This window comes from Canis lupus, chromosome 10 (assembly GCF_048164855.1).
Source record: "Canis lupus baileyi chromosome 10, mCanLup2.hap1, whole genome shotgun sequence".
NCBI classification, from domain to species: Eukaryota; Metazoa; Chordata; class Mammalia; order Carnivora; family Canidae; genus Canis; species Canis lupus.
In genome coordinates, this window is record NC_132847.1 from 34,439,544 (window position 1) to 34,466,698 (window position 27,155).

The window sequence follows — 27,155 nt, forward strand, 5'->3', positions numbered from 1 at the left end:
TTCTTCAAAAGTGTCATTTGAATTTGCATTTGGGGGAAAGTTGATGGAGTAAATGAATTTTCTTCCTCTTTCCAAGACTAGCTTTCATTAATAGAACTTTTCTATTCAGAGTTTATTGAAGATAAATAGATGCTGGCAACTCCTGTTAGGATCCCTGAATGCTATGGTGAGACCAGCAGAACGCCTGGGATGTCCAATGTTACCATCCAGTCTGGGACACAAATAAAGAATTATAATCAGCCCTGATGGATGGTTAAAAAAATAACAAAAGCAAAGACAGTTATAAACTCAGTCAAGTCTTCCCCCAAAATATGGCTTTTGGACAGACAGCTGAAAAATCAGCAAGAATTACCTGATAAAATGACGACAGAGAAAAAAAAAAAAAGTCTAGGAATCTTCCAGAATGAAATTATTTGAAAGTTAATGGACCTGCCCAAAGTGTATGCCCATTGTATGTCATTGTATGTCCAAGACACTGTTAATGTATCCATATGGCAGGGTAGTGGTCTTAAAAGTAGGTTTTGTTTTGTTTGATTAGTTTTGAAGCTGTGGGACTCTTTCTTTAAAGAGATACTCCTGTGTACTCTCTCCTCTTCCCCACATAGACAGCTACTATGAAAGAATGTGAGGTTGTAAAGATGTCCTAAAGTCTGGCTCCGCCCAAAGACTTTTGCACCCTTCAACACACTCACAACATAGGAAGACAATGACCCACCCACAGGCAGTGCATACATATGCTCATTCAATAGTCTCTGGAAGTGCTTTGTAGAAGCCTAGTATTCTTTGGGGCATGGTTTTCATGCCACTGAGCTAGAGTGTGATGGAAAAGACAAAAGGAAGGGAGATTAACTAGTTGATGGACTGTGAAGGACTTTGTAAACTATCTTTGAAGTTCATCTGTGAGCTCATCTTTGACATTACCTGTGAATTTAAAACTCATATTGAAGGCAACAAAGACATAATAATGACTGTTATGGGGGACGCTGGTGGTGTTGAGTGATCACATAATGTTTTAATAAATTACTTTCACCCTAGTGGCAGGGAGCCAATTATGAGGCCCTCGAGACAACTAGGTGAGAAATGACAGGCCTGAGCTAAGGTAATGGCAAAGGGGATGAGTGAGCAGAAGTAAATACACTTAAGAGATGTTTAGGAGGAAAACCTGACAGGTGAGGTGATAGTTGGATGGAATTGGTTGTTAGGAGCTGATTGTTTATATTGCCCTCTCCAAATCTTTATGTTGAAATCCGAATTGCCAATGTGATGGTATTAGGGTGATGATTGGGACATGAACATGGAGCCCTGATGAATGGAATTCATGCCCTCATCAAAGAGACCAGAAAGAGCTCTCGGCTGGCTCTCTGCCATGTGAGGATACAAAGAGAAGACAGCTACGTGCAAATCAGACAGCATATCCTTGTCAGCCCCCTACCAGACTGGCACCCTGATCTCAGACTTTCAGCCAACAGAGCTGGGAGAAATAAATGTCTATTGTTTATAAGACATTCAAACTCTGGTACTTTGTTACAGCAGCCCAAACTAACTAAAACAGTAGTCAAAGAGGAATGGGTTTCTTCCTCGACCAACCATAGGGACAGTAACAACATTTACTGAAATCAGGGACACGGAAGGAAGAACAGTGAAAGGCAATGAATACACTTACTTGAGAAAATGTTGGGTCTGTCCTGCTTGCATGATATTCATTTTATTTGGTTTCTTTAATAATTTCAAGTTAGTGGAGTTAATGGAGTTAGAGATTTTGTAAATGTGAATAACAACTTTACTTCTCAAGCATCCCACTTTTTCCTTTTCTTTACACTAATGAGAAGTGAGCAAGGATGATAGGCACCTAAACCTAAAGGTCCCAGATAAGATTTTTAAGTTATACCTGTTTTTTTTTTTTTTTCTGGGTATCTTCAATATTTTTTACAGTTATTTCCTGGTTCAAGTCTTGTCCTCTCTGAATAATCAAAACTTCTCCGCCTTGGCTCAAGCTGTACTTTATATGGTTACTTGAAAAAAAAGGAAGTTGTGCCTTTCTTTCTACCTTCTTTCTCATTGCTCCAGAGGCTGCATGTATGAGGAAATCTACTTAAATGCATAAAGGTTCCTGGGTGGGTGTGGGAGCCATATTACTATCTGTGGTTTTCGCCCTGCTGACTCCAAATGCTGGGTATCAAAGTCTGACCTACTTTTATGGTGGTTACCTCTCTTCTCTATTTTAGAGCCTGTTTTCTTGTCACTGGGAACCCAGCAGATTCTTACCACAGGCTTAATATTAAAGATCATGCAGGAGAAATGTGGCTGTTTCCCTTAGCTAATGCCACACTGACTCTGTACATCCTCATGATGCTTTGTTTTTGTCTTTCCTGCACTGGACAGTCTTGGGTGGGGATGGGAAGGCTAACAGCCAGGCCCTGCCTTCAGCTCCTTTTTTCGCTTACCTGAGCCCACAGAACATATAGAGTTAGCTCTTTGGACAACTCTGGTGAGCAATATTTGCCCTTTCCCAAATTGCTATGCTGCTCTGCCCTCTTTCTCGCTTCTTTCTTCTTGTTCTGACAGCATTGAAGTGACTCAGAAACAACCAGACAGGAAATAAAACACTGACCCTTCCAGTTTCATGAGGATTTAAGGCACTCCCAAATTTGAAGTGAGTAGATTAAATATATCCCCTTCTACACCTGCAAGTTGAAGCGTGAGGGAAGGAGAAAGAAATGCTTTCCATTTTTATGAACTCATCTCTTCCCCCAGGTACCAACCAATCCCTATCACCTTTCTGCCTCATTCTGTTATTGGGAAGGCAGAGGACAAGGAATTGGCCAGACAGATTCCACAGGAATGCTCCCTCTTCCCAATCCTGGAGGTAGTTTATGTAGCAGTCAGGAGGAGATTCCTTTGGTTTTACCAAAGGAATATGAAATACACAGACACTTATTTTCAGCTATGAATTGTCACCAAGGTAAACCTTAACACTGGCCAGTAAGCCCAAAGATTTAAAATAGGATATCAGTGCTTCCTCTAAATTCTAAGGAGAAGCAGACCATAACAGCTAGGTAGATAGGAAGCTCTATCAACTCCAACTCTAGTAAGAAACTACTCGACTGCTATTGAGGAGATATGCATCTGATCATGGCTGTTGCCCCATCTCTGTCTAGTTGTTTCATGTTACCTTATTTCTAGTTTTCTTCTGGGGATATTTCAACCCAAGGCCGTTAGTGACATTCATTTATACTTGTGTGTGTCAGTAGTATTTGTATGTTTTGTGTATATGTTTATAAGTTTCAAAGAAATATTTTTACTTTATCAAAGCTAAGAAAGAGAGCTCCTGAGGGAAGGAAACTAACTTTTTTTTTTTCTCAGCCGGTATTGGAATTCAATTCCAAATAAGAAGCAAAAATATCTACTGTATGCAGACCATAGTAATGGCTAGAAAAAAATGTCAGTTCATTTTTCTCACAGCCATATTTCCCAGCTCCAATAAAGTAAACATTGATCTTTGAATTCTTACACAATACCAATTTGGGAATTTGGAGACATTCATCCCTGTATGGAAGCTGGCGGAAACTTTGAGGCCAGAGGAATAACAAAGTTAGTTTAAAAATCAAATTTTTGGACACTCTGATGCTCTGCTACATCTACCAGATGGCCATGCTACATCATTCAGGCTGCCACCCTTTTAAATATAACCTGCATGCCAATTCAATCATGTTTCGTTCATCTCCTTATCCCAACTGACCAAAGAAAATACTAGCTTCTATGTTTCCCCCCACCTACGTTACCTTTTTGTATTTCTCACTAAAGCAAAGAACCTGCAAGGAAGGAATCAGAACCTTCTGTGAAATATAGCCAGGAGTTGCTGCCAACAGGCTGAAAAGAACTAGGGAGTGTGGAACATCATTAAGTTTACAAAAAATGGCAAGACCAGGAACAAAAGGACAAGAGAAAAAAAAGTTAAAAAATCTCAACCCCCACTTCCAACACACACACACACACACACACACACACACACACACACACGTAAATACAGTCCATCATGAATTGTAATGCTTAAATCTAGCCATATCATTTATAATAACAATTAATGGTTGTATAGCACTTTACATTTTCGAATCATTTTTACATATTATGCCATTTGATCTTCACAACCTACATAAGTCAGAATGACTATTTCCTGCTGTTTTGAAGATGGAGAAAGAAGTGCCAATGCATAATCAAGACAAATCAAGATTTATGTATATAAATTTATTTTCTTGTAAGGAACCTAATTCATTTGTCTTTTTAAAGTTTTATTGAGATACAACTGGCACAACATTAAAGTCCTATATATTTAAAATGTACTATTCAGTAAAGTTTTGCCCTGTGTATACACACGTGAAAACCATCAGGAAAATCAAAATAATTGATTATCTACATTTTACATTACCCACAGGGGTTGGGTTTCTTTACGTCCCTTTGTAATTCCTTCCCATGGATTGGGTTTCTGTCACTGTACTTCAGTTTGCATTTTCTAGGTTCTCATATAAATGGAATCAGATAGTATGTACTTTGCCTGGATTTGTTCACTCACAACAAATATTTTGAAATTTATCCATCCCATCTTATGTATCAATTATCCATTATTTTAATTGCTGGATAGCATTCCATTGTATGGGTATACCACAGTTTATTTCCATTCACCTGATGAAGGACATTTGGATTATTTCCAATGTATGGATATTACATATAAAACTGTAATGGGGCAGCCCGGGTGGCTCAGCAGTTTAGCACAGGCTTCAACCCAGGGCATGATCCTGGGGACCTAGGATCAAGTACCATGTCGGGCACTGAATGGAGCCTGCTTCTCCCTTTGCCCATGTCTCTGCCTCTCTCTCTCTCTCCCTTTGTGTCTCTCATGAATAAATAAATAAAATCTTTTAAAAATAATAATCAATCAATCAATCTGCAGTGAACATTCATGTATAAGCAATCTATCTATGTGGGCCTAGAGTTGTCTTTGTGGAATGATTGCAGTTACAAAATTAATTTCATTAGTAAATATATGGATATGCAAGTTATCTATTTCCTATTGGCATCTTTGTATCTTTTATTGGCATCTTTGGTAAATGTATATTTCTTTCTTTCTTTCTTTCTTTCTTTCTTTCTTTCTTTCTTTCTTTCTTGAGACTGGGGAGAGTCAGAGGAGAGGAAGAATCTTAAGTAGACTACACGCCCAGCAGATCCTGACACAAGGCTCAATCTCACAACCCTAAGATTATGACCCTGAGATTATGACCTGAGCTGAAAACAAGAGTGGGATGCTTAACCAACTAAGCCAACCAGGTGCCCCTGTAATTGTGTATTTCAATGACTCTAATGATCTAAACTTCTTAAGAAACTAGAGGTAAAGCAAGTTAAGCCAAAGTAAGTAGTACACAGGGAATAAGAATAGAAACAATAATGAGTGAAATGGAAAATAGAAAATTATAGTAAAATAAATGAAATGAAACAAAGTTTGTTTTAAACAGAGCTGGTCAACTTTTGGACTTTTCTCACAATCATTCATTCAATCAATCAATCAATAGGAGATCTGAATTACTATTATCAGACAAATGTCATTAATTAACCAATAGAGGGACAGCAGGATGGCTCAGCGACTGAGCATCTGACTTCGGCTTAGGGCATGATCCTGGGATCCGGGATCAAGTCCCATATTGGGCTCCTTGCAGAAATCCTGCTTCTCCCTCTGCCTGTGCCTCTGCCTCTCTCTCTCTCTCTGTGTGTGTGTCTCTCATGAATAAATAAATAAAAATCTTTTAAAAAATGAACCAATAGAGATAAAAAGAATAATACTATAAGACATATTATGCCAGTTATTTTTACAAATTAGATGACATGGAATATTTTTTAGAGGCATTATATACTGAAGCTTTTAATCGTGAAAAAATCTATAATATCTGTAACATCAAATGTACCTAAAAATTATATTCATAGTTCAAATTTTCCCATGAAACAGATCCAAACTCAAATAGGTTCACTAGCAAATTTGACCAAAAGAATAAGAAAAAATAATGCCAATTCTGTATAAACCCGTTCCAGATTCTTAACTCATTTTATGATGCTAGGAGTACCTTGACACCAGAACCAGAAAATTGTTGCAATAAAAGCAGCTCACAGATAACAATGTCTCATATAACCAGACACAAAACTTCAATACTGAAAACTAAATTTAAAATATGTTAAAATATTTAAAAATTTAAAATATGTTATGGGGCACCTGGGTGGCTCAGTGGTTGAGCATTTGCCTTTGGCTGAGGTCGTGATCCCTAAGTCCCAGGTGCAAGTCCCTAATCAAGCTCCCTATAGGGAGACTGCTTCTCCCTCTGCCTATGGCTCTGCTTCTCTGTGCCTTTCATGAACAAATAAATAAAAATTTTAAAAATAAATAAGTAAATAAATAAATATGTTAAAAGTATAATATATCATAACATGGTGGAGATGTTTCTCCACAAAGCACGGTTTAATATTTGAAAATCATTTGAAAATATAATTTGCCACCATTAACAAACCAGCAAAGGAAATCCATATGATAAGCTCAATAGAGGCAAAAAAGCATTTAGCAACAGTTAAATATTTGCTATGATGAAAGAAATAATGGTATATATATTAAAGGAAAAATGCTTTAGAAAACATAACTAATAAAATTGTTAAAAGAAAGAGCAATGAAAATCTTAAGCTGGAGAATAGATCTTGTGAAGACATAATTGATGAATCAGAATATTGATCTAGAGAAACAATCTGGAGTCCAATTTAGAGATATAAAAAGATGATAATTTTAAAAATTGAAAATGCACAATATAAAAATGTAACATATCAGTGAAGAGAGATGGAGAGGATGAGGAAAAGAAATATGTAAAGAGACAATGATTATGATTCCTTATGAAATTCAGGAAAAAAAAAAAACCACCCTGCAAATCACACCAAATTTCAGAGAGATTCCTAAACAGAGTAACTAGAAAGAAATGAGCACCCATGCACACATAGGATAAACAAACTGCAGAACACCAAACACAAGGAGAAAGCAAAAGTAAAATGAGGGGATAGACAGTAGTAAATTATTCTTAAGTCTATATATATTATTCTCATGTGACGTCCATTCAGTATGAATAATAAGCGACAGGCATTTTAATCAAAGTGTGCATGAGATAATGCAATGCTAACTCTTTTTTTCAGTCTCTGCATCTTATTTATTTATTTATTTAAATTCAATTAGCCAACACATCGTGAGTTTCAGAGGTAGTGCAATCCTAACTCTTAAACAATAAAACAGAATTACAACTAAACCAATAAAGGAAGCAAAATAAAATGAACTAAACTTAATTAATTTAAGAAAAATGGTAATGGAGATAAATGAAGCTAAGAAAAAAAATTTAAGTCAAAAATACTAATGCGTTAGAAAAAAGTTAAAGATACTAGTAATCAGAGTAAATGTAACAGAATAAATAAATATAAAAGATTCTTTGATTTTAGAATAACACAGGAATACAGTTTTATTTTTTAAAAGATGTTATTTATTCGTGAGAAACACAGACAAAGACAGAGACATAGGCAGAGGGAGAAGTAGGCTCCATGCAGGACTCAATCCCAGGACCCCAGGAACACAACCTGAGCCAAAGGCAAATGTTCAACCACTGAACCATCCAGGCATCCTGAGCATGTAGTTTTAAAAGATGCTTCTAGAATATAAGGAAACTAGCACTAGGAAATGTTGAGGACACTCAGGCCCATAGGAACTAGATTTGGGTTTCATTTCATTCCCTTTCATTAACCTGTTTATTAGGTAACTTGAATCTCTGGTCATAAATCCTGTCACTGTAATCTGTATATGTAATAGTAAGCTAAATATGTAACAGATAGCCTTTAAAATCAATTAATTAGTTCTATATATTCCACATAAATATTGAAATGATAAAACTAAGGAATAAAACAGGTAGAAATATAATACAAACAATATGACTAATTTATGTACATTTTAGAAACCCACAAAAAGTAATCTGTAGTATTTTTGAGACATTTGTATGTTCTAAAAATATTTTTTCTTCATTTGACAAGATTATATGTATACACATATATGTGTGTATACATTTGTATCTATCCTTCCAGATAATAGTTGCTCCCAGTAAAAGTGAAGAATAGAGAGTAGGCCTCATATTTTATTTCCTAAAAAAACTGACACAAATACCATAAAATATTGTAATTAATAAACTCTGCTGTTGGTTAAATAGGTTTATGATTTATTTGTCTATTTACTTTTACATGTTTATATATATATTAACATCTTTAAGAGAGAAAAAAGGAGAATGACAAAGATGAAGGCAATATACAAACCTTTTGCTAAAATTTAAACTATTTATTTGACCTTGTTTAACAAGAGTAAGAAAAAGTACTTAGAAGTTTGAAGTGTTCAATTATTATCAATGATGTTCCCCATGAACTAGGATTATAAGTGGAAATAGTTATTTCCACTCAGACAAAGTTTATGACAAGATAAAGAATAGTTGGGTGGGTAATCTAAAATGTGATCAGAAACTATTTAAAGAAGGATTATCCATAACATATTGCCACACATTCAGAAACGTTTATCTTTATTCTCACATTTAGTAACAACATTGTTGAATATTTTATTTAATATTACACGAATTTTGATTAATTCTCCCTGTTTGTATCAGAGAATGATTAGGAGTCATAAAAGGAATTCAATCAATACCAAACTCTTGGAGATCCCCAAAGGAAAACACTACCATTTGGAATGAGTTTTGTCAAGGTAGTTACTGAGAAGTTCTGCTCAAATACCTACTTAATTACTGAAACGACAAGGCCAAATCCTTAGTAGAGGAGAAATACCTTTTTTAAGACTTGAGATTAGTGTGGTGGTTAAGGAAAACAAAAATAGCTTTTGAAGGTATGCCTATCTAAGAGGAGAACCCACCTACCTACCAGTAGACACCAATAATCCCATAGTCTCCACTGGTGGGGCTGACCTGGATTTAAAGTTCTCTTCTTCACTAGCTACATGGACAAAGGTCCATCTTCTCTCAAAATTTATGGGCAGGATCCAGAGCAGCACCCGTATTCATCTGGATAAAGCCTGGTCAAGAGTTAGATTTCAGAGTACCCGTATTCATCTGGATAAAGCCTGGTCAAGAGTTAGATTTCAGAGTACAAGGAGAAATAGAGGAAATATCTGAAGTGAAACCCTTCCTCTGGAAATAGGGTGGATGTTTTCTGCAACAACTAGGTATTTAACATTAAAAGACTTTAAAAAGATTTATATAGTGTGATGATGGTAGAGGGGGTAGTGGCAGTAGACCAGCGTTACTGGACAACATGGGAAGGATAAAAGTGCGATGTGATTGACCTACCAATATCAGGGTTTGGTATATATTTATATACACAATGTATATATGTATGTATGTATGTATATTACTCCCCAAATTGTTATTTTGATATGATTAAACATGTACAATTTACATCACTTTCCTAGGAGTAAATATATTTATCTTCACAACACCTGCTTGTAACTTTTAAATCATATAAGTTTTTCCATGCCTATTTTTTTAATTGGTTTTATTTTTTAAGACTTTATTATTTATTTGAGAGACAGAGAGAGAGTGAGAGAGAGCATGAAAAGGGTGAGGGGCAGAGGGAGAAGCGGACTCTCCACTGAGCAGGGATCCCAGTGGGCTTGATCCCAGGACCCTGAGATCATCACCTGAGCAAAGGCAGACGCCTCAATGACTGAACCACTCAGGTGCCCTTAATTAGTTTTAATATTTATTTTAAAATGCATTTGGGCAGCCCGGGCGGCTCAGCGGTTTAGCGCCTGATCCTGGAGACGCAGGGTCGAGTCCCACATCAGGCTCCCTGCATGGAGCCTGCTTCTCCCTCTGCCTGTGTCTCTGCCTCTCTCTCTCTCTCTCTCTCTCTGTATGTGTGTGTGTCTCATGAATAAATAAATAAAATCTTTAAAAAAATAAAATAAAATGCTGGCATTTAAATCCACAGAAGTTTATTCTAAGCTCTCGCTTGTTCACCTTCTCCTTAAATACTTAGAAAGAAATCTTGACTATCCTCATGTCTTCCTGGGGAGACTGGGAACATATTGATGATAAATATGGTTTATCTGAAAAAACAGGACATTTTGTCTGCAGACACAAGCAAAGCAGAATTTCTCAACGGCAAAGCTGGTCAGACAACGGCCCAACCCATTGCCTGAAAGGCAGGGGTTAAACCCAGACTTTGCTTCAAGATTTGGGACTCGAAATAGCCAAATGTATGACAAGATAACTCCTTTTGCTTATATTAAGGGATTGCTGTTAATATTTCAAATAAGGGTAGATACTCTGACATGGCATTTCTTTAAATCCCTGTGGTTCTATCACAGGGAATAGCCAGCCCTCTTCTGGAAAGCACTATGTCAGCTAAAGTTATAGTACATCACAAAACCTGCATTTTACACAAGTGGATGAATTCTTAAAGAACAAAATAGCAAATATAATGTTTCTGTTTTGTTTTGTTTTCCTAGGAGAAATCAGCAGGAGCTCTTTATCTCTGAGATAAAGAACTTCCTGGGGTGGGGGTGGGGTGGAGAGACTCAGAATAAAGATGCTTGTTTCAGCATTTCCTAGAGAAAGCAAGGAATTTCACATGTGATTTTTTAAGAAAGTATCTTGAATTAATTTGACATTAATTATTCACTTGGTAGTCCAAATTACACATTTTCTTTGCATAAAAACCAGGTGTGCTCCAAACACCCAAAGCATCTGCTATCTTTTGCACACAAGACAAAAAAGGATAACACTGTTAACTCATCTTTACTTTCAGTGGCATAACAAAAGTCACTGAATAGGATCCTTTTCTCTCTTTTACTTTGAAATGGAAGATGTGCTTTGGGTACTATACCAAACCGTACCAAATTTAGTGAAGATACATATGATAAAAATGTAAAACTTCAAAAATTTACATTTTCACTTTTGTCACCAAGAAATCCAAAATAATTTCAGGTTTAGCATCATATTTTTTGCCATGGCCTATTAAAATGGCATGTTAATAATCAGGTCCTAGGGAGGATTACTGTCCTTTTGGAAAGAATAACAAGTTTATAAACATTTAAAGACACGAGCCCTTGGGATGAGATAAATTGGAATGATTAATCAGTGAAGTTATTCAAAATGTCAGTTTTGCTGTAGAAAGCTTTATGTTTTTAAAGCCCAAAGTCTAGGAATACTGTTAAGTGATAGGAATCTCCACGAAAAGCATGGATGAAGCAATGAAGAGCTTGCCTGGCCTATGTTTGTAATAAAGAAGATTGCATGAATCTGTCTTGTTTGCATGAATCTGTCTTGTTCTGTTCACTTACACTAAATGGAACAAAATATTTGGTATGGTGTAACTGCTGCGGTAATTCCACAAAATAAAGTAAGTTTCACACTATCCACAGCAGGCTCTTCCCTTTCCTAAATATTTTTTTTTTAATTTTTTTTTTTAATTTATTTATGATAGTCACAGAGAGAGAGAGAGAGAGAGAGGCAGAGGGAGAAGCAGGCTCCATGCACCGGGAGCCCGATGTGGGATTCGATCCCAGGTCTCCAGGATCGCGCCCTGGGCCAAAGGCAGGCGCCAAACCGCTGCGCCACCCAGGGATCCCAGCCTTTTCCTAAATATTGTAATTAAGCTCTTTAGTACTTCATGTGAGACCAGCTTTTAATAAGAAGAAATAAAATGTATATTCATTCATCCACAGGTCATACGATCACAATTTAGACAAGGAATAAGCAAAATGATTCTTCTTTCTAAAGTGATAAGGGGAATACTTTCCTGAAAAAAAATTCAAACAATGGATATTGTAATCACCTGCCCCAAAACTACTTAAAATAACTGGTAGATGACCTACTTTTTTCTTTTTTTCTTTTATTTTTCTTCTTTCTCTTCTTCTTCTTTTTTTTTTCAGATTTCCATGATGGGTTAGTTTTCAATATAGATTTCACATTTTGATGATGTTGCATCTTGTATTTTTTCACTCACATTTTGCCCATTTTCAGCTATTCCAGAGCAAAGGAAATGTTGGTGAAGATTGACTGTGCGCTTTTAGGGAAGAAGAAAATTGAAAATTCACAATACTCTTTTGCTTTAAATATATTACAAAACTAGTTAGTGTTAGGAAAAAAGTACAAATTTCAAATGTGGAGACCAGTCATTTCTCAGTAAGCTTTACAGAGAGCAGTAAGAATCCCTAGTTCTTAGAATCCCTCTCTCAATAAACTCTACAAAAATAATTTTGCTTAAGAAACACATTCTTCTTTTAGGTTTCACCTTTGTCAGAAGTTTGACAGTGATGGGAAAATTAAAATCATCATCAATATTTTAGTTGAAGTGATTCATCCAAATAATAGTTCACACACTGTTCCTAATTTACCTCAATATCAAACTTTAAAAAAATGCATCAGTTAGGTAAGATTATACGTCTCCATTACCAATGAGAACAAATGGAAACTTAAGCAAAATAAACATTTCAGGTCTTTCAGGGTGCACAACAGAAATTAGGAAGGGTGTAGCTATTTCCCACTCAACACAATCATCTGATTGAATTGGCAAAGCTACGCATACTTGATATTTGTTATTCTGTTGACATATCCCTCAGTTCATCTGGTGATATAATATGCCAGACATAGCTGTACTCACTGAGGGTAGTGATGAGGTGAACAAACATTGTCGAGACACACAAGAATTTTAGTAAAACATTAATTACGAAAATAAACAGAAAATTGCTAAAGTGCTATTAATAGTTCACTTTAGTCAATAACAAGTTGATGTCCACACTGACTACTTAAATGTTCTTGAGAAAGGACATTCTGTTACAATATTTCACCATATTTTGTAAGCCTCTCATTTTCTGCTCTTAAATTCAGAATTTTTATATAATGTTTTACTTCCTCAGCTTACACTAACAAAGTATTCTCTTAAGTGAAACTGAAATTAGAGAAGTAGTCATATCACTGATGTCTTCCCTATTTTTTAAGATTTTATTTATTCTTTTTTTTAAATTTATTTATTTATTCATCAGAGTCCCAGAGAGAGAGAGGCAGAGTCACAGGCAGAGGGAGAAGCAGGCTCCCTATGGGTAGCCCAGAGCAGGACTTGATCCCAGGACCCTGGAATCACAACCTGAGTGAAAGGCAGATGCTCAACCACTGAGCCACCCAGGTGCCCCTCACTTGATTATTTTGTACATATAAAAACATATAAACTTCATAGATATTTTATGTAAAGTAATTTGGTACATAGGAACTAAGATCTTTACATCCATTCAAAATGCATAGCATCCTGAATCACCAATTCCATGAGTAGGTTGCAATATAATATTGTATTGTATTATTATATTTCTATTATCAGATTCAAAGTATTAAAAAATAGTGCAGATCTTAAGGTATAAATTGAAAAGAGTTGACAGTGCTATACTCTGTATTTTGGCATTTGCGTATTTTATTTTACTATTCTGTCTTTAGTTCATTGGATACACCTGTGGTCTTTTGCAAATCTGTGTCATGAGCTAAGAGTATATATGGAGTATGTAAAAGGAACATATTCACACAAATAACTATAGGAAAGTATTTTATTTCACATAAATATGACTGTAGCATATGATTTCCTTTAACTATCAGAAGCATGTCAAAGTTCTGTCTGTGTAGTTTGCTGAGATATAACATTAATAAAATTCATGATAACTGTATTTTGGGTTGTTTTCCCTAGCTTTTCATCTCCCAGAAAATCTTTCCATTTCAACTTTTTATTTTAATCTGGGAATTTGTCTTTAAAAATGAAAATAATACCTTTATATTTGAAGAGAGAAAAATCAAGATTCAGAGAGATAAACTGGTTTATTCAAAGTATCAGAGAAGTTGAAGTAGAGTACACATCTTAACTCTCATTCCAAACCTCTTCTCACTTAATTTTTTTGGTCTATATTTTGAATTCCTTCCTTTTAAGATTTAATGTAAGAGTTCACATCTTTTGAAATATTTTCCTGATTCTCTGCCATTGTGATGGTCAGTCTTGGCTTACCCTTCTTCTATAATCCCCTACCACAACCTTCATAACAGTATTTACTCCATTGAATCAGATCATCCCTTGAGGGGTAACAATCTACCTGGGAGGAGGTGTCACGTCTTACTTATTTTACATACTTGTCCCAAATCCCTAGCAGACTTCAGTCCACATGCTCAGAAGGCACTTAAGAAATACGAAAGCAATCAAATTAACAACATTTTAATTTTAAAATAGTTTCATGGTTAAAATTGTGACCATAGTCTAAAGCAGGGTGGATACAATGCCTGTACATTTCTCCTCACATGTAAAACAAGCAAAATACTGATCACCACCACTTTTTAAATCCTGCTTCAGAGGAGGAACAATTCCAGGAAGTGCTTTCTCAGAACCGTGGTATGCCCAATAATGATTTTTCAATGCCAGAAATGCTAATTTACCTAGGCTGTATCATCAATTGTGGAAGCACTTCTCTTAGGAGTGATGTCACAGCACGGCAAGTTGGCAATTATTTGAGGAGTTATTTCAATAACTGCACAGCTCTTTGTCTGATTAATGAAACTGCCAATGGATTTACAACTCCTGTTATGGAAATGTATCATTGGAGATTTGCTGAATGGTGTGTCATAAATTCTAGACACCTGAGAAATTACGACAGATTTTGATTAGAACGGCTACTTTCATCTTCCCTTTTTCACTAAATTCACTTCTCATTAACAACTGCTACCACTGTCTGCTATAAGAGACAGGAAGATGGCTATTTGTGACAAAATATTCTGTTTGCTAACGCCGTTTGTTCTTGCACTGTCTACACTATCTACAATTCCTTGTGGACAATATTTAAGCATGCAAAAACAGATTCAAATAGGAATAATGTCAGAGAAGAAAGTTTCCTTGGAGTGTATAATGTTTCTGGTGACTGGAGGCAGGTTCAAAAAATATTGATAAACAAAGCAATAAGACTCAGCAGAATATAAGTTATAGGCCAAATACTTTATGCACTGTTAGGAAGGAGGCTTCAGGCTGAGTGTCATTAGATGCACAGGGGAAGAATTATTGTTCTATAATTCAAACCTCAAGATATCTAGAGATGATTGCAAAAGCACAAATATTTTTGTTATTTCTCTTAAAGAATATTGTATTTTTAAAGGTGTGTGTAAAAAAGGACAATTTTAATACCCCCAAAATAATCACAAACTTTTATTTCCATTAGCATGATGAAATGAACTATATTGAAAACACTTAAAATTACCAAAAGTTGAGTTAAATCTTAGATATATCATATACATTTAATCACGAGCTAACATTTATTTCAAAAGTAATCAATTCTAAATAATATTTTTCTCTCCTAATATGAAAACTCATTTTGGACTAAATAGGAGGTTATATAGATTAGTTACCAATAAGTGATTCATAAGAACAAAGTAATACATTAGGAATCCAAAGATGACCAGCCTTTACAATGTGGTCCTTTTTATACAAACCAAATAAAAACCCTCACTGGAAAGCTAAATTGTTACAAAGGAAACAAAGTGAAAGAATCCCAGTATATAGCAGTGGAAGCAGATTATCTAAAGACTAATCTGTTTCATCATATTTAACAAAGAACAAGAATAGAAGCAGATACCAGAGAAGAATCGATTTCCTCTCTTTCCACTCAAATCATACAATACGCCTCTAAAAATTATGATGCAAGCAAGAATGCATTATTATAGTGAGTGTCAGACATAGCCCTTAAATATACCGGAGACAAAAGTAGGAGGAGCCATGACTCATTTGTACTAAGGACACTAGCCCAAGACTTCCACCAAACCTCCTGTGTTAGTAGCTGAAATATTTACCAGATCCCAGATACTCCTCTATTCACCTCACACATATCAGTCCATTTGCTTCTTACAGGAGTTCTATGAGTCAAGTACTAACAGTATCTTCATTTTCTAGTTGAGGAAAGGGATGCACAAAGATTGCACAATTGATACTTTGTAGCACAGGGATTTACAGCCTCACAGTCTTGGCTTCAGAGTCCAAACAAAACAAAACAAAACAAAACAAACAAACAAAACCAGCACCACCAATAACAAGAACAAAAAACAGAGTCCATGCTCTTTCCTCTCTGATATGCAGGCTTCAACAGTAGTATTCTTCAAAAAAGCCTGTGCAGAAGCCACTCAATAATGTATCTCAATTAAATTTTCTCCAGCATCTATTTCATTCCTTTTTTTAAAAATATTTTTTATTTATTTATTCATGAGAGACACACAGAGGGAGAGAGAGAGAGAGGTGCAGAGACACAGGCAGAGGGAGAAGCAGGCTCCATATGGGGAGCCCGATGTGGGACTTGATCCCAGGACTCCAGGATCACGCCCTGGGCCGAAGGCAGGCTCTAAACCGCTGAGCCACCCAGGCATCTCATCTATTTCATTCCTTATAGTTACTGACCTCTTATAGAATTGACCTCTCCTTGATGTTCTAGAGTACTTTCCTTTATTTTTTCATTTCTCTGCCTTCCCTTATGTTATCCACCCCCCATTTTCAGATTCACATTTCGTAAAAAAAATATATATATATATATATATATATTTTTTTTTTTTTTAAAGATAAAAAAGATAGCATAAAGATATATATATATATATATCTTTAGGCTTCAAGAATAGATCCCTGAGACCCTGAAAATTTCAGAATTATTCCAAGTAAGAAAATGAAACTATCCTATCATTGGTATTTGTGTGGCTTTTTGAGAACAAATTGAACAATATCTTTTTGTCACGGCCCTCAGTTGGAATATGTACTGGTTACTTAAGAAACTAGCTGAAAATAAATAACAAAAAAAGTTAATTGGCTGAGAACTTTTCATTTTAATGTTTTGTGAACTAAAAGAGGAAAATATGAAGTTATAAAAAAGGACTGGTGATTTTTAAGGAACAACACATGTTGAAAATCCAAGGCAGCAACAAATGCAAATTATCTTTGATCATTCTATGAATGAATTTTCCGAGTATTGTGCTCAGCAATCACCACCAGTCAACATTAAGAAGAAGTCAAATCAATATAACTAATTTGCTACTGATTTGGAATAAAATGGAATTAATAGTCCTATATATAATTAATAAAGCTAATAATGGACGAAATAAAAAGTAGCATGCAATGTAATCATATTATGTAACCTGTATATGAAAACCTTCTTCCAAAACAAACAAACAAACAAACAAAAAACACGGAAATCTAGTCAATAGAATATATCCTCCTCCTTCAATTTCTGAAGCCTAAAGAGAATGCTTAAGAGACAGAGGGGAACATGATTAATATCCTTGTGTTGTAAATGTGACAGATCCTCTCTAATGAGACACTAGGTATAAACAAAGAAGGCTGAACCCCTTAACTACAGACCAGGGAGTGGAGAAAAATATATAGATCCTCTAAAAAGCCTCAACATCCTTAGAAACAAAGCTCTTAAAGTTTCAAAATTCCATGAGCATGGGATTCTTCTCAGCAGGTTTAGAGTCAGAGAACAGAAATAAAATAACCAAAGGAAAAATAAAGCAAACCAGCCAAACTTGCCAAGTTTACAAGTCATTGAATAAAATGAATAGTTTTTAAAAGGCCAACCAAGGGTAGTAAAATCCCTCATATAATTGTCACTAGAACCCTTGCTTGCCTTATAAGCATGCCTTCATAATGCATGGTATAAGAAATTCATACGTTCATTTATCAGGGCCTAGAGCTTCCTTGAAAGCTGCCATAAATAAAGGTAAATACACTTTTAAAAGATAAATAAGTAAAGATCTCCTCATCCGCACTAGGAGGGGTCCAGAAAATGTACTTTTCACCAGTTCTGTGAGAAATAAATTTGTGATAGGAGGCCTGGAGGCCCAGAGCCTCTGAGGAGCTCTGAGAATCCTCCTCTCTGTAGTCCAAACCTCACAGTGGGGACTGGAGTCGCTGACTTGGGAAACTCACAAGCAATAAGAGTAATTGGAAACTGAGTGGAAGGGACCATGTAGAAGCCCTGGACTGCCAAAGGCAAGGTGGGTGCAATTATCGTATAGGATAGCAAAGTCAAAGCACCAATCAGAATAAGTTGGCCCAGATAGGCCTTTGGTGTGCACTAGTTGAGCATGGTGTTCCTAGAAGTAAAATACATAGGAAGCTTGCTAAATTCTTAACTTGATCTGTATCGGCAGAAAAGATCTAGGTTAAGTGACTAAAAGTCTAACCTGCATCATAAAAGCAGAGTCACAGTCCCTCATTCAATTCCCAGAATCGAGCCAGCTTAAAGACTCAGAACTCCTCAGATGTAAGGGATCCTGGGTGGCCTTGAGGAAGGACCTTCATATACTCCCCAAACTTTATACTGTTAATCTTTATCTTGGCCTTCCACAAAGGCACCTACCTCCTCCTGCCAGGATAACTGTGCACTCAAAGAAAGGAAATAATCATCTTTCAGGTTATCCCTAAAAAGTTCTTGGAGAGTGACTGTGAAGTGACACTTAGTTCATGAGACCCCAAACACCGCTGTGACCCATCAGTCTAGGGATGGGCTAGTGGAGGTCAAATAATCGAGGAAGTATTTGCTCAACTCCATCCCACAGTGGACCTGGTCATCCCCATCATATGGTGATTTCCCTACTTCTGGAATGTATGATTGGAATAGATATACTCAGCAGCTGTCAGAATCCCTACATTGATTCCCTGATCTGTACAATGAGGGCTATTAAGGTGAGAAAGCACAAACAGAAGCCACTAGAGCTGCTTTTACCTGGGAAAATAGAAAATCAAAAGCAATACCATATTTCTGAGGGAATTATAGAGATTAGTGCCATCATTGAAGGCTTGAAGGATGCAGACAGGGGTAGCGATTCCCACCACAGCTCTATTCAACTTGCTTATTTCACCTGTGTCAAAAATAAATAAATTTTAGAGAGTCACAGTGGATAACCCAGATGGCAACTCCAATTGCAGGAGCTATGTCAGATATGCTTTCACTGCTTGAGCAAATTAACACTCATCTGGTATACAGCTATTGATTGACAAATTACTTTTCCTCCATTCTTGTCAATAGGGTCAACCCCACAACTATGGCTCTCTCTCCCAGCCTGCACCGATGGCCCCCTGTGGAGGTCCCTAAGATCAGGTGACAGAAGAGAAAAAAACTTGGGCCTGGTTGACAGATGGTTCTGCCTGGTATTTTGGCAGCTCCCAAAGGTGGGTAGCTGCAGCACTCTAGCTCTACTTTGGGACATCGTCGAGGGAGAGTGGTGAGGGGAAATCTTCCCTGTGTGTAGAACTTCCAGCAGTATCTGCTTGTTTACTCTGCTTAAAAGGAGAAATGGCCAGATATGTGATTGTATACTAACTCATGGGCTGTGACCAATGGTTTGGCTGGATGATTAGAGATATAGAAGAAACATGATTGAAAAATGGGTGACAAAAAATATCTGGGGAAGAGGTACATGTGTATAGCTCTCTGAATGGGAAAGAAGTAAAGATATTTGTGTCTCTGTAAGTGTTCACCAAGGGTGACCGCAGCAGATGAGGATTTTAATAAGTGAATAGCATGACCTGTTCTATCGATACCAGTCAGCCCCTTTCCTTAGCCACCCCTGTCATCAACCAATGCTCATGAACAAAATTGACATGATGGCAAGGATGAAGGTTATTTATGGGTTCATGGAATCCCACTCATTAAGGCTGGCCTAGCTATCTAGTCATTGCTGAGTACCCACTCTGCTAACAACAGAAACAATGAGTACCAAATATGGCCCTAATCTCCAGAATAATCAGCCAGCTACCTGGTGGCATGTTGATTACATTGGACTGTTTTCATCATGGAAGGGGCAACATTTTGTTTTAACTGGAATAGACACATACTCTAGATACAGATTTGCCTTCCTTGCAGTCAATGTTTCTGTCAAAATTACCATCTATGGACTTATTGAATGCCTTATCCACCACCTTATTCCATTCTGGATTGCCTCTAATCAAGGAACTCTTCTCTCAGCAAAAGAAGTATAGCAACAGGCTCATGCTCATGAAATTTATTGCTCTTACCATGTTCCCTCACCATCTTGAAGAAGCAGCCTTGATAGAATGGTGGAATGGCCTTTGGAAGCCTCACATAGAACACCAGCTATGTACCAATACCTTGCAGGACTGGGGTAAGGTTCTCAAGGATATATCTGGTGCTAATCAGCTCTCAATATACACTGCTATTTCTCTCACAGCCAGATTACCAGATGCAGGAATCAAGGAGTAAAAATGAGAGTGGCACCACTCACTATTTACCCCAAGAAACTCACTAGCAAAATTCCTATTTCTGTTCCTGTGACTTAATGCTCTGCTGGCCTAGAGGCCTCCGTTCCAAAGGGAGAATGCTTCCACCAGAAGGCGCAACAATGATTCCATTGAACTGGAAGTTAAGATTGCCATCCAGATAGATACTTTGGTTTCCTCATGCCTCTGAATCATAAAAGGCAGCAACTTGATCCAGCAACTAATGAGCCAGATCCTTCAGGAATAAAGATTTGGGTCACTGCATGGAGAACTATGTCCAGCTGAGCTGCTTACAGAAAGCAAAGGGTAGATGAATAGATGGTGGAAAGAAGTTGTTACAAATACCAGCTATGACCATATGACCAGTTACACAAACAAGAACTATAATTGTCATGAGTAATCCTCCTTACTTTCTTGTGTGTGTGTGTGTATACACACATATAGACTAGATATATACACACATATATACATTAATAAATACATATATATCTCAGATATTTTTCTTTTCTTCCCTCTGTTATTCCTTTATCATTTAAGATATACTAACTTTGTTTTTTTTTTTTTAAGGTTTTTTGCTTATTTATTCATGAGAGACACAGTAAGAGGGAGAGAAATAAGCAGAGGGAGAAGCAGGATCCCTGTGAGGAACCTGATGCGGCACTTGATTCTAGGACCCCAGGATCATGACCTGAGCCAACAGCAGACGCTCAACCACTGAGCCACCCAGGTGCTCCAGATATATTAATATAGTATAATATTATTTAAATACTGTTGATTTACATCACAGTATTTAAGTTATAGGATGCCAGAGACAAGAGTAGACAATACTCAAGGACTTTACCTCCTCTTTTAAAGAGAGAGTTACTTAGAATTTTCTATTGTATACAAGATATGTCACATGAGGCAGATTATGATCTTGTTATTGTCTTCATTTTGAGATTAGCTATGGTTTTAAGAGATGCATATGCATACCTGATTGGCAACAGATAGACTTGTGATAGTTAATTTTATGTGTTAACTCCACTGGATAATGGGACATACAAACATCTAGTTAAATTTCTGCGTGTGTCTGTGAGATCTCTGGAAAAGATTAGCATGTGATTTAGCAGACTGAGTAAAGCAGATGACCTTCCCCAATGTGGGTGGGCCTTGTCTAACCCATTGAGGACCTGAACAGAACAAACTGGTGGAGGAATGTTGAAATCATGCTCTGGCAGATTGACTGGGCTGGAATATTAATCTTCTGCACTAGGCACTCACTCCTGGGTCTCAAGCCATCAGACTCAGACTGGAATCTATAACATTAGCTCTCTGGCTGTCAGACCTTGGAACCATACCATCGGCTTTTCTGACTTTCCAGCTTGCAGACAGCAGATCATGGGATTTCTTGGCCTCCATAATTGTGACCCAATTCCTTACAATAAATCTCATTCTATACATGTATTTCTCCTATTTGGTTCTATTTCTCCAGATAATTCTGAATAGAACACCTTGTGTACTCTATACACAGTCTATCTCTTGCTATATGTCTTTACATGCAATTAAATGTTACTTATTTTTGCTTGAGCTATTTCTAAGCACAACAAAAAGTTTAGGGGACAATCTAGTCTATGTTCTGATATATATCTAAATGGAGCCATTTAAAAACTTTTTTTTATTATTATTATAGCACTCTTAAGAAAGTCCTTGATTGCTACAAAGCACTCGTGATTATAACATTTAGTATGCTTTTAGAATGTCCTGTCACATCATTAATTCAAACCTCAAGATTTCATAAGACTGGAAATTATTTACATCAGACTTTTACAAAATCTTCTCAGGGAAGGACAAGATGTGACCTAATAAATTATCTTCAATATGAGAGATAGGCACTGTCTCAAATAACTCTTTTAAGAAATGAACCCATGTAAAAAATATTCCTGTATTCTTTTTTTAGACAAGTCTTAGATTCTTAAGTGGTTTCTTGCTTGTGTTCCATTTCCTTTGATTACTTCTACAGGAAATTGACATACAATGCTGGAAGCTGGAAATCGTCCTCACTTCAGATGACCCCGATAGCAACCAAGTGTCCCTTTTCTGGACTACAGATACTAATGCTCAAAGTGCAAAAAGATATATGAGAATCTGTTTTTTAAAAAGTCAATCTGTAGATCAGTTCAATTTGTTAGCTCCCACAAGCCAAAAACAAAGCAAAACAAAACAAAACCAAAAACAAACCAAAAAAACCCAGCAATCTAAATTGGAAATGGCCTCTAAATATTCCATTGTTCTTCCCTTTTCCTTGAACACTCTTCATGATCTCCACATGAATACATCTCAGTTCTATCCTTCAAGTCTCAGATTAAATATGGTCTCCTCAGATAGGACTTACATGAACCCTAGACCAAAACTGTGTTTATTCTTTCTATTATATTCTTTATCCTAATTCACTCATTATAACATTTATATGTCTGCAGGAATTACACAAAGTCAGATAATTGAAAGGATTCAAAAGATTCTGTAGGGTATGTTAATAGAAAACTTCAATAAACAGAATATATAGCACAGCAGGCCTAGAAGTATGAAGAGCATCACATGCTCAGTTAACCCTTGGAGCAACAATCCAGGGAAGAGGCCCTGAGAGGCATTGAATGCAGGGTTTCGGGTCATTCGAGCATGGAGTACTGGAGTCCTAGATATCCAAAGCTTGATCTTCTCTGTATTATGTATATCATTCCATATGCTTGGCCTTGTATTCTCCTCACTCTTTTGAGAGGGACAGAGACAAAGGACAACCTGAATGTGGTTCTCAAAACACAGGAGTAGAGCTGAGGCCATAGATGCCCAGGTGTATCGCCACTACTATAACTTGTATTTTAATATGACCAGCCTACATAGCAACAGGGACTGTGATGGTTTTCTGCACAATCACAAACCCAGTGTCCGGCATGTTTTATAGTAGGCATCCAATGAATGTTGAACAGTGGATGGATAGATGGATGGTTGGATGAACAAATGACAGAGGCACAATAAGCTCTGAGAGTATAAATCTATATCATTCCTGCCATTTTTGAATATGACATTGGAGTAAAGAATATACTAAGAAATAGGAAGACTATAGATTAACATGTAAGTTCAGTTCTTCTAAACAAACTGCTATTATTAATAGAGATATTTATGTTCAAAGATTAAAATATGGATTCACATCAGCTGTATGACTTGAGAACTTAGTTGTATAATTCATCCGGCAGTGACAAACCTAATGAATTAATGATATAACTCTAATATTAGAGATACGACTTAGAATTTCAAGGCATGTTTTATTTAAAATTTGATGCACTGTGCAAATAAATCTTTAAAATATACTCCTAAATCAAACTGTAAATAAAAATGTAAAGAATAGCTGTCTGTAGAAGTGAGGAAGGAAGATGATTAAATCACCATGGGTACTCAACTTGCATGGAAAAGAGGAAACTTGAAATGAGAAGGACAGAGAAAGACTAACAAGAGAGGAAGTAAAAAAGAGAAATCTATCATAGTTTCATGCCACCACCATCAATATTTATTGTGCTTAGCCCCTCTGTACTTTGCGTTACACTAGACACTGTGAGACACCGTTCTAGCTGAATCATCTGGACCTGGAAATAGGCCAGACAGCAGAGAACTTGGTTGTCCAAAAACATTACTTTGGCTATTTATAAGGAATTGAAAACACACATACACATCTAGGCTAGATACTATTGCAAAGCAAAAAGCTGACGGAAGCAATGATTCAGACATTTCAGGTTTTCTAAAAAAAATCTGGTAATTATTGTTGCTCTCTATTCTGTCCATTCCCATCTTCCTCTCACATTTTATTCTTCTTGGGATACAGTCACTACCTCTTATAACTACCACTTTTAGGAATAAAATTTCAACATTCCAAAATTAAGATCAATGTTTTCTCTGCTGACATCTTCCTTCTGAGTTTGCTTATCCTCATCAATCACAATTTCATTTTAAATTACTTGCAAATGCCACAAGCTTGACACAATAGCCTTAGTACATATAATGGAAGATAGTTTGTTTCTTCGCTTTTCTTCTTACTTAGTTTTCTTCACTTGGCTTCCTTGATTAAGCTTCAAGATTAAAGGAATATAAAGTAGAATTTATCTTCATGAAATATGTTACTTCATTATTTTTCTGGTAATTTAAACTCATCTGTTAACAAATAATCTTTTGAAAACACAGACTGAGATTTTTAAATCATCAAGAAGATTGGTTTCCAATTTAGAACTACATAATTTTTCTTAAAAAAAATATATTACCACTTCTAAGTCTAGACATATCTAGGTAAGATTGAGAAGTCCAATTAACATCTCTTTTCTATACTGCCACCACCCTATTGGTTAAAATCTTTGTATCTAAAACCACAACTTGCCTATCCAGTTCTGCAAGGTCTAACAGATCCCTCTGACCCCAAAGTCCCTTTCTCCCTTTCCCACCTTCATTGTATTCTTTGCCCATATCATCACTTTAATAATGAATATTGATTCATGAGTGACTTCGTTTTACTTTTGCAGTTTTTTTCAAATACTGTTCTCACATGTGTATTACTTCTCCTATTATAATGTAAGTATTGTTTTGCAAAAAAAAAAGTATTGTTTTGCTACATCTTGGTAGGGAGCTTACCTCCTATTTCTTAATCAAAGAGCTGTAGACACAGTAGCAAATCAGAAATTTAAAATCATTGTATTTTCCTTATACATTGCGATAACGATTTGCATTTTGAAGACTGATTTTACATAACCTAGTTTATTTAGTCCCTATAACAACCCTTTATTTTTTTAAAGATTTCGTTTTTTAAAGATTTTGTCTCAGGAGAGACACAGAGAGAGGTAGAGTTAGAGGCAGGCTCCTTGTGGGGAGCCTGATGTGGGACTCATCCCAGGACCCTGGGATCACGACCTAAGCCAAAGGCAGATGCTCAACTACTGAGCCACCCAGGTGCCCCTCTATAACCATCCTTTAAATGTTTGGTCACACAGTAGAGGTGATTAGAAAAAAGAATCCTAGAAAGACTGGGTTACACAGCAAGTGAAAGGACAAAGAACAATACAAAGCCATGACTCCAAGGGCAGAGACCTTTCTACTTTATTAGAGAAAACACAGAACTACACCGTTCTAATATTGGGATTGAATGCAAAAGTAACATGCTGGAATGAAGTTCGGCCAACAATGCACAGGTGCACACCCCCTGAGAAGATGCAAATAGCACAGCCAGAGAAGGGGTAGCAGCTGTGCCTCTATTATGCACTCATTTTTGCAAGTTGCATCTACATCTGTGCTAACTCTAAGGTCGTTTTATTAATACATTTGGTGATATATACGTAATGCATAAATCTCATAAAACACAAACGAGCAAACAAGAGAAAAACCACACCAGGGGGGGAAAACCCTGGTGACACTGACAGTGCATGGTATATATACCCACACAAATTTTATTTATTATCTTCTGTGCATCTCTTCTAATAGCTATGAAGATGGATATACTTATTATGAGAAAGGCTACACGTGTATCTGGAGGTGGGAAAGTATGGAAGCCACATAAACACTGCACAATTTATAAAGATGAAAAGCTAATTTTTCATTGATGCACGTGGCAGAATTGAATGGTCATCAGTGTTTTCTTTCTGTGCGGCAGAGGCTACTACTACTCTCTTCATTTAACAGATAATAAAATTGTTTTTCCTCAGGTAATAAACAAAACTAATGGCACGAGTAGGAAGGAGTCTGGGCCATTTAACTGCCTGCCGTCTATTTCTACTATAAAATAAAATTCCATTTTTTTGGAGAGTAGTATCCTGACTCTAAGGCATCCTAATCACTTATACACATGGATGTCTTTCTTTTTATGCAAGTCTGATTGGTGTCAAGTCAAGTAAATAAACACTAAAAACATTGGCTACTGCTTCTGGCTTGATTGATAAAAGGCTATTTCACTAAGGCTAAAGCTTTTCTTATTTTTCCATAATTCAACCTTATGTGTCTGAATAAAAGAAATGCATTCATTTGATGGCCCTTAAAATATTGGAGATTTAACTCTCGCTTGGAAAACACTTAGCCTATGAATTCACAGAATGTTCTTTTTAAAAATGCCTTTGATTAAAGATAATACATAATGATGAATGGATGTTAAATTTCTGCTAAATGTTTCATTAACTTTGTATTACTATTAAGCTAATGTCAGCAATCATGTTAAGGTCCTGCCTGATTATCCATCAAAATGCTATAAGCCACTTCTACGTTGCTGAGTCCCCAGAGTCATTCTTTACTGGGTTCATTATATCATTCTCTATTCCATGTTTGGCTTTTATATGGTAAGTAATTTCTCTAAATGTTAGATTTATTTATTGTATTTAGCACCAGTCCATTTATTTATTTTTTTTTAATTCTGTGATTTTGAATCATCCAATTGACTCAAGCTTCCTATCTCAATACTCTAATTCTACTTTTGATGTCATGTGAAAGCCACTTGTAAATATCAAAGCAGAGGTTAAATGACTCAGCAGAACAAAGCTCTTAAAGATTATTAAGAGCTTAATAATGTGTATTAAGTAGATCAATTTTAAGATGGGATCCCAGGGTGGCTCAGCGGTTTAGCACCTGCCTTTGGCCCGGGGCATAATCCTGAAGACCTGGAATCGAGTCCCACATCGGGCTCCCTGTATGGAGCCTGCCTCTCTCTCTCTCTCTCTCTCATGACTAAATAAATAAATAAAATCTTTAAAAAAAATTTAAGCTAAGACTTTTTAAAGTAATCTGTGCATATTGCATCAAAATTA

The 27,155-nt window shown here is 36.4% G+C and overlaps 1 long non-coding RNA gene across 1 annotated transcript in view; it reads left to right on the forward strand.

Moving 5' to 3' along the window:
* Positions 1 to 27,155, forward strand: part of LOC140640911 (uncharacterized) — a 124,298-nt gene that overhangs the window by 89,992 nt on the left and 7,151 nt on the right. Inside the window, exon 2 of the long non-coding RNA XR_012037510.1 lies at positions 19,142 to 19,284. This is a non-coding gene — a long non-coding RNA (uncharacterized lncRNA). The remainder of the gene's footprint in view (positions 1 to 19,141; positions 19,285 to 27,155) is intronic.